General features: G+C 41.6%; 1 protein-coding gene across 1 annotated transcript in view; it reads left to right on the top strand.

Moving 5' to 3' along the window:
• Nucleotides 1–15155, top strand: part of nhsa (Nance-Horan syndrome a (congenital cataracts and dental anomalies)) — a 72249-nt gene that overhangs the window by 44835 nt on the left and 12259 nt on the right. The gene's annotated exons all lie outside the window — the stretch shown is intronic.

Raw genomic sequence — 15155 nt, 5'->3', positions numbered from 1 at the left:
AGGACTTTGAATGTACTGTGAGAACTTGAAATGACGTTGTGTGTGGGAGTTACAAATAATGGACGGCCGTTACACACACACACACACACACGCACACGCACGCGCACACACACACACGCACACACACACACTGTGTAGCAGCCATATATAAAATTTTGTGAATTCTCACTTAAATTGTATTAATTCTTAAACACACAAATATAAAACACAAATTATTGAGCACATGATTGGGGCATGAGTAAAAACCCCTCCCATCCTTCGGCTCACCAGTGTACAAAGAAGTGCATTTAGGGAAAAAAAAAAAAAAGAAGCAGAAATCTGTGATGACGCTGAGGAAGATCTGTAACCTTATATGGGATCCAGCTGAGGCTTCAGATCTTTGAGCAACAACTCCCTGGTTTAGAGACTCATCAAGTTTCCCTTTGATAGATCTGAGAAGAACCTCATTCTGAGTGAGAGTCTTGCAATGCTGACCGAATCAGGACACTTGATATTTGTCATGCTCTAAAGCTTAAAAGTTAGCTTAGCTCAGGGCTGCATCTGGGTCCCATTTTGTGATCTGAAAAATCATTTGAACTCCCGGGTACTACAGGTTTCGTTAATGCCTCTACTGTGTGAAAGGAAAGCTGGAGTGTAAACAGAAGCTTGTGCTTGTTCTTCCTTAAATCACTGACCTGATTTATGTGCAGTTGTATCATTTATTACTTTCAGCTGTGAGCTCGAAGGCCCAGTAAACACCAGTATATTTAATCAGTCACCAGTACAACTGATAGCCAGTGAGGGAGGGAAGTAAAAGTGTGGCTTTGTTGTGATATTGTTGTGTGTCCTAGTGTGTAGTGAAATACAGTATTGTAGTGTAAAATGTGTGTGAGCCAATCAAATTAACTGGCATTGTCACTACTGACTGAAGGAACTTCAACTTTGTAATGTGATGACCAATTTTCATGAAAAGTCTTGACTACAGTGCGACAGAGAACATGGCTGTTGAATTTTTCTATTTTGTTTGATGGTTGCACTTTTGGAATGTTTCTTATATATTTCGTATGGTACAATGACGTTGAACCACATTTTTGTAGTTCCTTTGGCTGATCTGCTTGGACCCCATAATCGCTGCTTGCAGCTGTATTTTGAATTTGATGCTGTTAGGTTCGAGCCATCACAGTGCTATGGAAGAGCATCTAAAACATTGGTTGTGTATATATGGATGTGTGTGTGTGTACATGTGTGTGTGTGGGTGCGTGTGCGTGTGCATGTATGAGTGCGCGAGTGCTTGCGTGTATGCACGTGGTCATGTGTGTGTTTGTTTGTGTATTCGTGTGAAGACTACTGTGAAGTTCTGATAACCTCTCATCTTTGCGTCATCCCTCATTAATCAACTTCAGATGAGACTCAGCATGTGCTGTCTTATGTTTCCTCTTCTCCTTCATCATCAAAACAAACCCTGTCCGTTCACATAAAACACTCCACTGTTGTCATATTTATTATTTCCACAATGCGTTGGGGATCATAAATACACTTTGTCAGATGGGTTAACTTGGCAGGGATATCACCAGATGACATTTATTTATCTCAGTATTATTTTCTTTCTGTTTTGTTCCTAGGCAGCATGACCATCGAGGCATACAGTGGTCTTTTTTTTTTTTTTTTCTCATTTCGTACCTTGCATGCAGGAAGACTAACATGTTTGTTTTCCCCAACACAACACTACATCCTCTTTGGTCATTTAAATTATACAGCTAACACAATCCTACCTGCCCGTTCAAGCTGAGCATTTTTCCAGGTGAGGAGAGCAAAAAAAAAAAAAAAAGGAATTTCAAACTCTGTTTTTGTCAGTAACAGTGAGACATTTGTTCTTTCTTTCCTCCCCTCCGGTCCATTTAAACCACAAACTCAAATTTCCTTTCTCAGATTCGTCTTGTGGGGTTATAGTGTAATGTAAGACCGTAGGCCTGTACCGCTCCTCTCTCATCCACTGCCTTCTAGGTGCACTCGAGCTATTAGTTTCACAAATGAGACTCTAAGGACCTCAGCCTCATGGATTTAAGCCTTTCAAGCGTACTCTCACCCTCGTTTAGGCAGCATGTCCAGTGAATGGAGGTAAGCTGTGGCTGTAGCAGGCATCTGGAGGGGGGGGGGGGGGGTGTGTGGTTTCAGTGTTTAAAGGGCAAACTCTGTGATATGGGGGTCCTCCGAGTCTTGTTTGAGAAAGTAATGGTTAGAGGACGCCTGCGAGGCAAGGTGAGTGGCCCCTACATGCTCACTATTTCCTTTTCTCCTTTTTTGGGTGTTTTCTCTTCACCCAGCCCCCCTTGCAGTGTTAAACTGAGGTTCTGTGTGTGTGTGTGTGTGTGTGTGTGTGTGTGTATGCGCGTGCGCGTGTGTGTGTGGACGTTTGCGTGGAGTCTTCAGAGCAGACTTCAGAGGGTCTCTATTAAGATGGAACCAGAGCCAGTCACTGTGTGGAAACCATTAAAGGCCTGTGGAAGTGGCAGGGGTCATTTTTTTAAACAATGCTAAAAGAAGGGGAAGCGTATTGCCTCTCAGACTCTGTAGTTTTTTTAAGCTTGAGTAAGAGGTCTCACACTATAAAACATGCCCCCTTGCTGATTTAAATGGTTTTGGAATCTCAGCAAAAGAAAAAGGACCGGCACACGGATTTACACTTTTCATTTCCAACCTTTACCACTCTCATCCTCATGTTTTGTTCACTTAAGAAACAACATCTGGAGATTGGGAGGAAAGAAATACTGTTTTACTGTTTCATTGAATCAGATTTTTTATGCTGGTAGAGATCTGTTACGGGACTTTGGAGAGCAGGGCTTCTGCATTTTGTCCCTGGAAAAGATGCTTGTCTCAGACAAATGACTGTTTTCAAAAAATTTTTCACCTGACAGGTTTAGAAGCAAGTTTACATCTTCATCATGATCTCATCTTTAGGAAAATCACTCATCCATATTTCATGGGAAGACATTCCTCGCTTTCTGGTTTGAACATGCAGAAGTTAGTGACCTCACTTTTGGCACCTTTAGGTATTCCTTCGCCTGCGTCTTTGCCAATGTTTTTCCTGCTAGCTCTCTCTTACATAATATACTAATTAGGGTTCTCGAAAGTGTTTATAGTGGTGAACAATTATAAATGATTGTCTTACATAAACACTCCGAGGACAATAGTTTTGTTTAAAGACTTTGAGGGTTCAAGGTCTCTACCTCAGAGGGTTAATGAGATGAACCACAGACTGATAGAATAAAAACATGAGTGTGTGACCGCATCGTTCCTGGTTCAGCACGTGTTTCAGCCACGAGATGTGAAGTGTTGAGTCGTTCTTGTGTCGTGTTGAAAAGTCTTCCTCCTTCTTTTTCTTTTAGAGGACTTTTAAATCACTCGCCACATCCTCCACAAATCCCTTTAACATCCCTCTCATCTCACAGAATGAATGAAGTGAGGGTTGTGTATTTGATCTGAAATTAGGGAACATTTATTTGGTCCGTGTTGGGTTTGTAAAGGGAATTTCCTCTGACTGAAACAAAAGTCTTTATGACGGTTCTTCGAAGCTTTCCTCTGCGCTTCGAGAGCCATTCCCTCATGGAACAGATAGACTTTACTTGTTTATTTAGACTTTCTATCTTTAGTTGTTTATGATATTTTGTTTGCTTTGCAACTGACCTTTACATGTAGCCTGTTAATTACAGATCATTAGTGACCTCACAGACTGTTTATAAGGTGCCTACAGGTCAGGGGGTTGAGCTCCGGAGTGTGGGGGTGACTTTTCAGGGCATGGGCTGTATTTGTCCACGTAAAGACTCTCGTATTGACTGCACATCAGTGTGTTCAAACAGGCGACCGGTCACTGGGTCATGACCCCACATTTAGGGCTCAAAGGTCAAACTCTCCATTGAGCAAGAGTGTGAGGCTAAGAGAGGTCTCCCCAGTCTATTCAGTGACAACAGCCAATTAAGGACATTTAAAAGACTGTGAAGAAAACACGTGTTTCTATGTTGTTTATGGACTTCTAGAAACTTTCTGACATTCCTTCTGATTATCTAAAAAAAGCACAGTGGGGAGAATACACACCTTGTTGGCTCCGCTGGGTATTTTACGCCAATAAAAAGTACCTGCTGATAAAGTTACCTGCCACAACACAGCAGTCCACTGAACACAGGGAAAATCCCTGGTCCAGACACATTCCTCCTCAGAGGCTGTGAAGCCATGTGTGACCTCTGGTGTGGATTGTTTGTGGTGTGACCTGACTGATCGGTACTTTGCATCGTATCAGCTATATTCAGAGGCAGCACTGTTTGGTCAGAACTGTGTGTGTGAAAGAGCAGGATACTTCATCTTTACTGACTTTCTCTCATACAGTCTCATTTTCTCTCACTCTTTCTCTTTGTCTGCCTCTGGCACAACCGTTCCAAATCTGTGGCTCTCCTACTCTCCGTCTCTCTCTCTCTCACACACACACACACACACACACACACACACACACACACGAATGCATGAATTTTTTCATTTCTCATTCTTTGATCTATTCTTGTCCCTTTCTCATTTATGTAAACAGTTGCAGTTTCTTAAATGCAAATGTCATTGTGTCATGTAAGGTTTTGGACACCAGGGGGCAGTGTATGTCATGTTTCTCACCACAGGCGCCTTATGACATAGACTCAGAGGGCCTTGTGATAAGCTCCTCTTAATCAAAGTCACATATTAAGTTTCTTTAAGAGTTCTGACAGGCGGAAACAACAGTAGCGTAATCTGGAATACAACTCTGGATTCTTATCTTTAATTCTTTCACTTTCTTTGAGTTGTCCTTGTCATCTCCTTCAGTTATCGTTATTATTATTATTTTTCTATTTGCGAGGCCTCTCTGAGTATAGAGCTGAAGGCTTAACTAACACACTCACAAGTCAAAAAAAAAGTGTAAAGTATTTCCGAATCGGCCGCAGCACCACGGTCGGGGCTTTGAAACTGTAATGCAGCCCAGCTGGAAAAACAAACTTGCCCCTGAACTGAAAAGGCCTGACTCCAGCCTCCAGACCTTCCATTAATGATGAGGAAATGTGAACTACTCTCTGTTGCAGCTGGAGCTTCCCAGGATTCAATGATAAAGGCATTTTAAATGTATTATCTTTCGATAGTGATGATACATGGAATTCATGAGGAGTATTTGCTAAGCAACGTGAAGGATCTTTTGAATATTTTATTGATTTTTTTGAAGAAGACTCTAGCCTGGAGTATCTCTGGGTTTCTAAATGGTCTTTTGTCTCAAGCCTGAGAATACCCAGAGGTCTTTTTAATGTTATTTTTACTTTTACTTTTGATTTTATTTTAATTTCGAATCAAAGTTTTACAGGTTGCGGTCAATGCTATCATCTAGTGGTTGGAGGTAGTGGTTAATGCTGGTGACCCCCAGGCACCATCTGCCAGTCTTGGTTGCAGTAACAAACCACAGATATGTGGGCAGAGGGAAAAAAAAGCATCCAAGGACCATGGGAGTGTTTGAATGTCATGGGAATGCCATGACAAACGCCCAGAGCAAGCCACTGTTACACTGAAGATCTTTGCAAAAGATTGAGAAAAAAAGAAAAAAAAACTAAGAATGTACAAATACAGCAGGCAGTGGTTGAGTCTAATAAAAACGTTATGTTGTGGGAAAAGCCAGTTAAGTCAGACTCCAGACTGAACGCCAGAGTTTGTCGTATTGACCGTTGAGTGTGTCACGTGGTTTAATTCTAAAAGTGTGATGTTTCTGAAACCACCAGTTCCCCAGCAAACGGGGCAACTCACACGGGTTTCCGTACTCATGAAATGTCATTTTCAGGCACACCAAGAAGAAAACTTGTGCATTCTCTTAAGAAGAGAAGAGAGAAAAGAGGACAAAACTGTGAAGTGTGTTACTTTAAACATGCAGAAATATCCTTAAGGATGAGAATCATATACTAATACACTCAATATGACTGTTCTCTTCCGGGCTGAACTCATTCATATGTCCTATATTATCTTCATTCAGACGTTTTCTGAGAGTCAGCCCAGCACTCTAAATATAAGTGTCATTCTGTTCTCTCTCACAGCTGGCTGTGAGATTCGTAGTCTTCAGCTTGTTTGAAAACACACTCTGCCATTGACTTTTTAGGTCCTCATCTGACATCAGGGCATGGCGGCACCAGGGTCAGGAAGTGCTTGGTGAGGGTTTGGGATTAGCAGGGATTAAAAGTCCAGACTAGAATTTTATTCTATACACCTCTGGCCTTTGGCACTCAGACTCTGATTACTGTATTTCATTTATCAGCCTACAAAAAGAGCTCTCCTTCTCTCTCTTTCTCTCTCTCTCTCTCTCACTCTCTCTCTCTCTCTCTCTCTGTCCCCCCATCCTCTTGTCTTCCATGTTCACCACTCGCACGCACAAACGCACATCTATGACTTCACTGCATGTGAGGTATAAAGGTTGTGACAGGGCCAAAAAGGAAGACAGAGGTAATTTGCTCTTTTTGTAAACATGTGTCATACAAATGAATTTAGCAAACAAACAAAAACCAAACAAAAGCAAATAAACAAATAAAACAAATGAAGAAATAAACAAAAAAGAACAATTATGCAATCATCATTTCTTATAAGTTCTTTGCACTGTTATACATTTTACATCCTTATACTGTATAGATTTGTGTATGTTAACTTTCCCTCATATAAATCCAGCCTACTTCACCATGAGCTTTTCGTATAAAATGCACCTGCTTTTTTTGACAGGAGCTTTTAAAGCAGAGGTTGTTTCACTGTTTTTTTTTTTTGTTTTTTTTTTTGTTGTTGTTGTTTTTAACATGCTAGTTTTATTTCCAAAGTTTTCCAGTGTATTTATTGGTTGATGTTCAAAGCTTGCCTTGTTGTGTTTTGTAAAGTCACAGATAGATAAATTTATGTAAAATCACACACACACAAACATGCACACGCACATGCACGCACGCACGCACACTGATTAATTGTGCTAAACTCAGAGAGCCTCTCTCTCACTGGTAGTGACATGTGGGATTAGCCCTCCTCTGCTTTCTCTGTGGACTCCTCCAGCTGACCATAAAGAGATTAGAAGTGGCAGGACTGTACCATGTGTACTCATTCAAGAGGGGGGGGGGAGAAAGAGGCAGTAGATTGAGAGGAATGGGGGGATGGGGTGTTTGTGGAAGAGGGGGAGGAGGACAGACTGAGTTGACCTGCAGATGTTGAAGTGTAGCAGAGCCATGAGTCAGTCAGTCAGTCAGTCAAACAGAAGACTTGTGTCATGGCTGTGAACGGGCAGAGAGAAAAAACAAGACTCAGGCATCTGTAAGAGGGGCAGATGAACCAAGACAGACAGTGAGAGAGACTCATCATCCAGCTGAAGAGCACAGACAGGAGGGGACATGGCCCTGGGATGCTGTGTGCCCTTAAGAGCACGGGGTATGTTCATCTTAGCTCTTCTTCATTCAAGCTTAGTATCTCTTCTCTCCTTTCTTTTAATCCATCTTTCACTCCTCTGACTGACTTGTATGTCAGTTTAATCCCTCTGTCACTTCTCTAAGTGGCTGATACAGTCATTTTTACCCCGCATGACCGCATGTTTCATTGCTGGCTGTAAAGCCGTCACTTAGTGTAACTGTAGACAAATTGTTTATGTGCAGTGAATCATGATTCAGAATTGGAGGCAGTGTGGTTGCACTGCTGTTAAAAACAACTTAGTGGTTTTGCAGACTTTTGCCTACTTCACGCAATAAATTTGGACTTGGTGTTAAATGTTGACTGAAGAGATTGCAAGCAATGTGTCAGGAGGAGACCTCACACAGCACATGTGCAAATGGAAGGGAAATATTGCCTCACACAGAGTGGCACCGGGTAAATCTGTGACTGATGCACGATTAATTGGCACAGTTTGAATTGAGTCTGTTATTGCAGCTTTGTACATCTATATCTGGTTCTGTACCTGGTTTCCTGTGAACAGAGTGGACTTTAGCATAGCCAGAGTTCTCAGTGTTCTCTTGACTGTCTAATCTAATTCCAGAGGAAGGACAGTATTCTGGTGCTGCATTAAATGGTAAATATTGGAACTGTGGAATTTCCAATGGATATCATCTTTTCTGTGTGTGTGCATGTGTGTGTGTGTGTCTTGCAAGACTGAATTTGCCAACATTTGTTGATTTGGTGGTAGTTTTTTGAATAAATGATCTGACCAGTTTCTTAGATAAACGTAAATCAATTTAAATGTGTGAAACATATTTACATATACATATATACATATATACTATCAATTTATCCAGCAAAAAAACATTACAACCCTGATGGACCCTTCCGTTTTTTTTCCCCATTTGTCTTTGACAAGCAGTGTCTGCAAGTAATGAGTGTTGAGCAAAGCTTATTTATGACCTATTCACCCCACACTGCTCCCACTGGGACTTTAACACAAACAGCCTTCATACAGACATCATGACCAGTCATGTTTGTGTAAATCTAAAAGACAACAGTCATTACAAAATGTCCTTCATTGTCAGGTTTTTACCTACAGTCATATGGAATCAGTTCTTTGTCATTATCGTCATTATATTGAGCTTTAGTCAATTGTTGTTGACTAAGTTGGAAAAGTCTTAGGTAATGTTTTTGTTATGAATTTGTGGATGAAATTGACACTGGCATATTGGTGTGGGGGAGGAGGCGTGTGTGTGTGTGTGTGTGTGTGTGTGTGTGTGTGTGTGTGTGAGCATGTGTGAGAAATTTGGCCCCTTGTTCAAGTCTGAACCAGTGCTGTGTAATTAGAGGGCAGAAGCCGACTAAGGACAGGCTGTTTATCCGTTCTGCTTGGGAATGAAAGGTGAGGGGGGGGGTTTGGGGTGGGTGTTGGGCCTGTGAGTTCTGTGGGGTCTGACTGGCTGGAGCTTTAATTCTTATGCATTATAGCTGCCCCTCTTTGCTTTTACTATTTAGTATTGCATATCTTGGTTGTGTTTCAGTTCTAGATTTTTACTCTAGGGACCCATGATGGCATCATAGAGGTTAAAAAATGATGATGTCATAGGAGGAAGTGAAGAGCAAGCAAAGAGAATATAACTGATTTTCCTGTGTTTACTGATCTGTGTTGAAGTTTAAGATTTACGTGGGTAGATGACAAGCAATTAAATAGCTAAAATGCATCTGTTTTTTTTTTCACTTTCAGTTTTATTGTCATCTTCCCTGTCAATGAGGAAATTTCAGTTAAAGTTCTATTGTTGTGAGAATTTGCAGAAAAAAGCTGCTGCAAGATTTTGAGATCTTTCCTTTTGTGTAAGATAGTGTGTGTGTGTGTGTGTGTGTGTGTGTGTGTGTGTGTGTGTGTGTGAGAGAGAGAGAGAGAGAGCGAGAGAGCGAGAGAGAGAGCATTTATGTCTGTTTGCATCTGTTTGTCTGCGCCTGTGTGAGCGTGTTTGTGAGAAGTAGAACTGTCAGTGTTGGTAGAGACAGAACACAGGAGGAAGAGAGAGATAGTGAGAAGGAAGAGGCAGAGAGATAGTGATAGACCATGTTTCCCATCTTTTGTAGTCTCTCCACCTCGGAGACGATTACAAGTCCACGACTGTATTTATCCTCAGTCAGGCAATCAGGAGGCAGTGGGGTTCCCTGTATCCTGCTGTCCTGCTTCATGTCCTGTCATTCACATCCATGTGGGGCTAGTGCCCAATGGTACTGCCACTCTTAAGGGAAGGTTTTATCCTTCAGCTTAACTAACCCAAACCTGACGTCCATTTATCACTCTTACAGCATATTATAAGTCTATTGCTTTTTAAACTGCATAAAAACGCAGACAAAAACCCAAACCTAGTAAAAAGCAGTGTAGGTGACAGTTAATTAGGATAATCATATGATTTGGACTAAGCTCAAGAGGTGTTATTACATTAATTTTAAAATAGGGTTCAATAAGTCAGTCAGTTCAAAAACACTGAGAGACAAGAAGTCTGGAAGTAATGTGTCAAGGGGATGTTTTTAGTTGAGAACATTTGCAGTCTTTTTATTTAATGCTTGTTGTTTCACAGTTTTGTGAGAAAACACTTAGAAGAGTCTTTAACATGCAGGTGTAATAGCAGCTGACACACACACTCTCTCTCTCTCTCTCTCTCTCTCTCTCCCTCTCTCTCTCTCTCTCTCTCTTTCTCTCTGGTCTTTAGAGAGAGAGAGTTGTTGTTTTAACAATACGGAGGGAGCCTCGTGTACCTTAACAGCCAGGGACCGTGAAAACCCCCACCCCCCACCCCTTGCCAAACAACAGTGCCCCCAATACTCTCCTAAATGACAAAAGCTACTATTTAATGCTGTCCAGGACCGAAGAGACCTATGTCCTGACCTGCCTCATTTACCTCATACAGTTCCCACTTTCTGTCATTTACGTAATACACGAGTCAAAAATCCATGAGAGAATGAAGTTAGATGTTCCAGGACAAACATTGTTTTGATTTGTAACGTCCCCAAAACACACTTAACCCATGGATGCCACTTATGCTATTCACACGTATTCACATCTCTACTTTTAACACAAATATGTGAATTAGTAAAACTGTGTGTTTGGGAAGGTCCTGCATATGAGGTGCATTTACACATTCATAACACTTTCATAACACTCAGCTATCAAAGTAAGTACATTTATTTTTATGCTATTTTTACATGCCCGTGTCAACTGTCACCAACAGGCGTGTCATTACTCTGATGACACTGCTGAGTACTTAAAAAATGTTTATTTGATTTCTCTCAGAGTTTTATACACATGTTCTAATGTGAAACCCTTCAAAGACTGGTCAGTTTTGCCAACCCGATGCATGTTTGTGGGAAGTGGAAGACGTCCAGGGATTGTCCCTGCATGACCTCTCGCGTTTCCCCAGAGCTAGTGAGCAAATTAGTTAATTGGGAGGATCAACGGAAACACCACGGGTTTGAGAGATGCTGGCTGAGAGATGAACACAGGCTTTAACTTGTAGATTTGAAGCCTAAGCTTGGTGCTGGGGACTGAAGTGAAGTGTTGAGACTTGGAACTATGGCTGTATATTCTGAGGTCTTTGAGGGGCAAATGGAGGGAACTACAAGGGGGGTATCAATTCAGCACCCTCCTGGAGTTCTCTCTTCTCTTCCCTCTGGCACAAGCAAGAGATATTACACAGATCCCCACCTACCAACACCCCCCCCCCCCCCCCCCCCCCCCTTGCCCACAGGGCCATTCTGCACTGTATGCTCTGATTTCATCCTGTGAAACATGGAATCTTGTGCCTTTTTCAGTTAAAACAACTGAATCACAAAAAGCAATGACATTAAAACCAATGGAATGACGCAGAATAGATGGGAAAAGGAAAATTTTCTTACTGCTGCATTTGACAAACTATACGTAGTTGTTCCAGTATTTTTCTGTCAGATTTTAATTCTTACTTTTATAGATGAACTGAGCACAAGCCTTGAAGTTCTGTTCTCTGAAGATCTGTTCTCCCATTGAAGTTCTGTTCTCCCACAGATGGTCACGTAGAGTCTGTGATGTACTTTGTGAGAGTTATATTCTGTTGCATATTGAAATATACTGGCTGAGATGTCCCAGCCATTAGGTGCATGACTGATTAATGTCTTAAACAATGGGGTTTTACCTTACTAGCCTCCAAGCCATTACTAAGCACCTTTGGGGGATCAGCCAAGATAGGAAGATTAGCCATCAAGACACAAAGGTTAGTCCTGTTTACCTTTGACAGATGATGGTGTTGTGGCTTGCAGGTTTGTTCCTTTTTTCGTCCAGGTTTTTCTGAGTTTGCGCAGCAAAACCAAGCCAAAAAAAACAAAAACAAAAACAAAGCTGATGTAGTTTGTAAACAACTAAATGAAAGGATTGACCAAAGCTTGGGCTAGTTGTGTCGGGACTGTTTCACCCGTGCCCTACTTGAGGAAACGCCGAGAAACCAGACCCGGCTCCGTTTCCCCCTTGACACTTATTAGAAGAACACTTGTGTGTCACATCTGCAGTGCTTAGCTTTTTTGTGCTTTTGTCAGAAGCTGATGTTTCTCTGTTATTTTCTAGATGCGAGAGATGATATTCTCAGCTAAGTAGATTGACTTTTTTGTTTAGGAGTATGTGGTGTGGAGACAGACATAGCCAGGTGACTGCCAGAGCTTGTCTTTGATCTCTTCCCTCCCCGGTCTTCTCAAGCTGCACCATCTGCAGCTGCTCCATACATTAGCACGCCGTCTCCCGCTCCCAGACCGGCTCCTGGTCACTGGGGTTTAAGCGTGCCAGCAGCAGGTTGTATGGCAAGGCTGATGTTGTGCCCTGTCTTTAAGTGACTCAACCTTTTGTGACTCAGCGGATATGGAATGGCGCCTTTAGTTTCATATCACTTCATGCCTTTGAGGATAGAAATTCATCATGATAATCTTTTTTTTTTTTTTTTCCCTCTCAGATCAAGAGAAAGAACTTAAAGATTTGAATTGAACTACATTTTAATTGAAAGGGTATTCATATTTGTCCCCTCCCAAAAGTGAAGTAACACAAGGACATGTAGACAGAACACAGGATCGATCCAGATACTGGAAAACAATGTTGTGAGTCCAAGCAACAACTAATTAATATGCTAAAACATTGTGTCCGTACATCTGAGCAGGTCATGGTAATTAGGGGGGGAAACCTCATATGAATCAGCTATGTATTTTGAAAACTGTGCGCAATGTAGATATTTACAAATAAAAACAAACATGACTAATCCTAGTTTTGAATAGACATTCTCCTCTAGGATTTGGACAGGTCTTAATCTTTGCTTGGGACACCAGCGGGACATTACAGTCTGCATGTTTAAATTGACTGACAGCAGGGTGAACAAATCACGGGAGGCAGAGGAACTCAGACAGAAGCCTGAGGATAGAGCAGAAGGACAGAGGGAAGGAGGTTGAGCACTGGTCGATACATGAAGGCGAGACAAGTTGACATTCCTTACGGTTCCAGATTTCAGATGGCACGTGACCTGTGGTTTATGGAGTTGAAACATGCAGGGGGAGGTCAGAGGTGAAATCCTAACGGTCAGCACAGATGCATATACAGGCAGAGTGCCCTGCAGGTGAAAACAGGGTCAATGCTGGCTCTACCATTTGGAGTTTTTGACCTCATCAACATTTTATTTGGAAGCGTGACAGGGGAATGGAAGGACCTCCCTTCACTTTACTTTACTCTGATTATCATCTTACACTACTCATTGGTCTGTGCAGTTAGACTGAACAGCCTCATTAATAATAAATTATAACAACACATGATTATATTTTATTTGATCTTATTTTATGTTTTTTTAAAGTGTCACATTTTAAATTATCATTACAGGAAGCCTTTTATTATTATTGTAATAATTACATTACACCATTATATTTATACTGTGTCATTATGCTTGTGAATAATGCAACACCATTTGGTATTGTGTGCCAAGGATTTTCCATTTTTGGCATCTAGTGACGTCCTTAGGATAGCGTGTGCGTACACACTCTCTCTGTCTCACTAACACACACACACACACACACACACACAAACACAAAGAGCTCAGAGCATCAAGCTTACTGTGCTTTATTGAATTCCTGACCTAGATTTGTCTGCCTTAATGCTCAGCTTCAGCTAATGACTACTGCATCAGTGATAGATGGGAACGAGGGCTTTAGACCTACCCATGCTGTGCTCGCGGTATCAAAGCCAGCCAGACTCTGTGTGTGTGTGTGTGTGTGTGTGTGTGTGTGTGCGCGTGTGTGTGTGTATGCGTGTGCGTGCGTGTGCGTGTGTGTGTGTGTGTGTGTGTGCGCGTGCGTGTGCGTGTGCGTGTGCGTGTGCGTGTGCGTGCATGCATGTGTGTGTGTGTTCATATGAGTGTGTTTGTAGGAGCTCTGAAATCACCCAAACTCTACAGTGAAGTCCTAAATGAAGGGGGTTGGGTGGGGGGAGTGTCAGTGTGTGTTGAGGTCCAGGTGATGAAAAGCCCAGGTGTTGTGTTTCATCGCTCATTGTCTTGTCTCTCGTTACTGGCTCTCAGAGCAGCAGCAGCGGATATTGTCTTGCTAATTTCCTGCTATTTGATTAGCTGCTACTGGCACTGTTTGGTTTTCGTAGGCATGTCTCTCCTGCCCCTCTGATAGCATCAAAGGCTTAAGACCTCAGACAGCTCTTAACCCACTGAGGTTTTGTTTTACGCAATTTTAATTTTTCAGCTAGAACCATCTCCATGGTAATACCCTCAGCTGACTACAAAGAATCATTGAAAGAGGCAGAATTCGAAGTGGATGAAGACATGTTGCTTATATGTGGAAGAGTACAGAGTAGATTAGAAAGACAGTGGAGGAGTGATTTATAATCTTGTAACTGTGGAAAGTAAGTACATGTTGTTTTTTCACATAAAACATAAATGATGGACCAATGTTCGGGGTAGTTAAACAACAAATGTCAACCTTATCCAAAAAAGAGTAAAAAAGTAGAGAAAAGGAGAGAGAGAGAGAGAGAGAGAGAGAGAGAGAGAGAGAGAGAAGATAATATGCTTTCTCACAGATATAGACAAAGACAAACACAAACACATGCATGCACACTTTTTTAACTGCACTCACATCTCATGTATGAGGAACAAAAACTCCCATAGACCTGCAAACTCACAGTATAAACTCCTCTGCTCACCATGTCTGACACATTCTATCTTTTAACCTGTGGATAGTGTTCTGGTGTCTTTAGGTCTGCCTCTATTGTCTGGCATTCTAGTTCTCACACACCCACACAATCAACCTGTTTTAAGCCAAATGTTACAATCCTGTCTCAGTTTATACTGCCATCTTTTCATATTCAGTACAATGAAATGTTTTGAAACATTAGCTAATTGTGATATATCTGTTGTGAATTACACATACATAAACATTATGTTGGATCAGAATGGGAAAGCCCCCTTCTCATTTTGAACCTCACTGTTCACCAGTGCATTACCAATAGGACTTTACTGCTGTCTGCCATAGGTAATCATTATGACCACACTGGAAACGATTTGTTCTATAAAATCTCATGCTATAGGTTCAGTCATATAATATTTCTTAATAAATAATATGTGACAGGTTAATTTGTCATCCTTATCCATCTATAAACTATAGAAGATTTCACTGAAGGTGCGTGTCTTGCGCATATGCAGATTCTCTCTACC

Source organism: Chanos chanos, chromosome 10, assembly GCF_902362185.1.
Source record: "Chanos chanos chromosome 10, fChaCha1.1, whole genome shotgun sequence".
Classification (NCBI taxonomy): domain Eukaryota; kingdom Metazoa; phylum Chordata; class Actinopteri; order Gonorynchiformes; family Chanidae; genus Chanos; species Chanos chanos.
This window is presented reverse-complemented; position numbering and strand designations above follow the sequence as displayed.